The sequence below is a fragment of the Benincasa hispida genome, chromosome 1, assembly GCF_009727055.1.
Source record: "Benincasa hispida cultivar B227 chromosome 1, ASM972705v1, whole genome shotgun sequence".
In the NCBI taxonomy this organism is placed as follows: Eukaryota; Viridiplantae; Streptophyta; class Magnoliopsida; order Cucurbitales; family Cucurbitaceae; genus Benincasa; species Benincasa hispida.
In genome coordinates, this window is record NC_052349.1 from 82,421,975 (window position 1) to 82,424,754 (window position 2,780).

The following is a 2,780-nucleotide window of genomic DNA, read 5'->3' on the forward strand; positions in this document are numbered from 1 at the left end:
TTTCTTAAGTAAGGTTGAATTATTAGTCAACTTCCAAAAACAAAAAACAAGCTTTTAGAATTTGATTAAACCACTGGTAAAAAGTTGATAACTAATGAAGAAATTTGGAGGTGGGAAGTAGCGCCTATAGCCGTAATTTTCAAATACAAAAAATTAAAAATCAAATGATTACCAAATAGAGTGTATACGTGAGAGTAGGGAATATAAACTTAATTTCAAAAACTCATAAAAAAAAAAAAAAAACGAAACGAATAGACCAAAAAATAAAAAATTCGAATATTTCACCTTGAGCTCAAAATGTAATTGCAATTATGTCATTTATAATGCTAGATTTTCAAGTGAGGCAAAATGGATATTAATTCTTTTTTTTACCGTTCATGATAGAATTATTCAACATTCAACCAATTGAATATATATATATATATATGAGAAAGTATTAAGTGTTTTGTTGTACATGGTTCACAACTTCATCCACATCTTGACAAACTGATTCAAACTTTCTGCAAATGTTACCAAACCAAGACATGGCTGCAGCATTCACATTCATCTTCACCTGCAAATATATCAATAAAACCATTTCTTATATACTTTGCAAACAAATATATAAGTGATTTTTCATTCCATATTATCAAGAAATTTCTTTTTCAAAAAATTCATTTTTATTTAAATATTTTTACAATTTTTTATTTTTAAAATACACTTCAAAAAAACTATTTCGAATGGTTATCAAATACTCTAATTTTAATTTAAACAATAATTTGATTAAGGTATACCCAATCTAAAGCCAGGCTCAATCTCGAGGATAATTTTAATAGTGTTTAATTCCTAACAACAAACTAAAATAATTAAATCTATAATTTTTAATTAATAAATAAGACATTGGAATATATATAGTTTTTTTTAAAAAATTAGGCCTAATCATACCATAACCTTAATTGAAAACTATTTAAATAAAAATATTAGTAATTTAACAAATCTCTAAACCTATAATAAAAAAAAAACAAAAAAAACATTAAAAAAAAACAAAAAAAAAACTTAAAATTGGTACCATAATGAAGAATCAATGGAGTTGAGTTGAGCCTCAAAACTCATGCATCAACAAAACATATACAAAACCATTTAATAAATATATTTTAAATAATAGTTTGTCGTGAAAGAAGATCATAAAAATTATACATATGTTTGCAAATATAATAACATATAAAATGTTATTTTGTCATGTCACAAATCAAATCTTGATAACAGAAAAACGAATATTTAACCATATATTTGTTTTTCTAATATTTTGAGAGATACAAATTTGGAATTTTTTTTTATAGGAATTTGATTGCTGATTATATTTGAAATAAAACGATTAAGTGATTTCGAATAATAATAATTTTTTACGTGATTTCGAATAATAATAATTATGTGTGCTTTTAAAGTTTATTAAACTTCCCCAAATTTTATAAAATTTAAAAATGATATACCAATTTAATCTTTTCATAATTGATTTATTTTTTAGATAATAAATCTATTTGAAATGTTATTTTCGAAATAATTTACATATATAATTTTCAAACCGATCAATTAGAAATTAAAAATTGTTAATAAATTAGGCATAATCGCACCTTTAATTTTCATCAAAAACTAATTAACGTCCTTGGATTTTTTAATTTTGTGTAAAAAATAAATATCTTTCAACTTTAAAAACTTTTAGGAATAAATTTTCAAAAAGAGTTAAAAATACCTAGTTTTGGATGGAAAAACATTGTTTTTTTTTTTTCAAAAATATCTTTAAATTTTAAGGAGTTTAAAAAATAACCTAAAACTAAAAATTACAAAAAAAAAAAAAAAAAAAAAAAAAAATTAAAAATCCCTAATTTTAGATGGAAATCAATGTGTTTGGTTTAAAAAAAAAAAATTCTAAGAATAAAAAAGAAAAGTTCAAAAATACCCTTACATGACCTAACACTTCCCTATTTTTTTTCTTCTAATTTTTCTCTATCTTACTCTTCTTCTTGTTTGGGTTTAGGGCACACACACCTTAACAAAAAGAAAGAGAATTATTTGTTTTAAAATAGTTAGTGTGATATTTTGTGGGTTTTATGCTTTAAAGGGGGTTGTGGTTTATATTTTGTTGTGAGAAATTATGGGTAAGAATTGGTAAATGGCAGAAAAATAGGAGTATGTGTATGATTAAAAAAAAGTTATATATATATTAAAATCATTATTTTCAAACAAATTGATCAATATACTAACAAAGAAGTGTTTTTAAATTTTTAAGGCTAAAAGTATAGATACAATTTTGAAAGTATTTTAAATCAGGATTAACCGTTTGTGTTCATACTAAAGATGGGAGTATTTTTTAATTTTTTTTTTTAAGTTTAGAGATGTTTATGCAATTTAGCTTAAAATAATCTCATAGAAAATTGTGGAACATGAAAAAAAAAAAAACAAAAACAAAAAAAGAAAAGAGAAAGAAAATCAATCAAGGAAAAGAAAAATTAAACACAGAAAATATGATGAAAAATAAAACTTATAATAGATTCAATGCTACATGAACAACATATGTCGGATGAATGGTCGGGAAGATCTGGGATGTAGAAGATCATAACATGGAGAAGCTATAGTGTTTAACAATCCCAAAATTATATTCATCTTCTACACTCTCTAGTTCTGTTTATCACGCCTTATCTCAAGATTTTTAAATCAAATTCTAATATAAAAAACAACTTTTTTAAAAACTATATTATTTTTTAGTTTTCGAAAATTTTGCTAAGTTCTTTAAAAAGATTAGT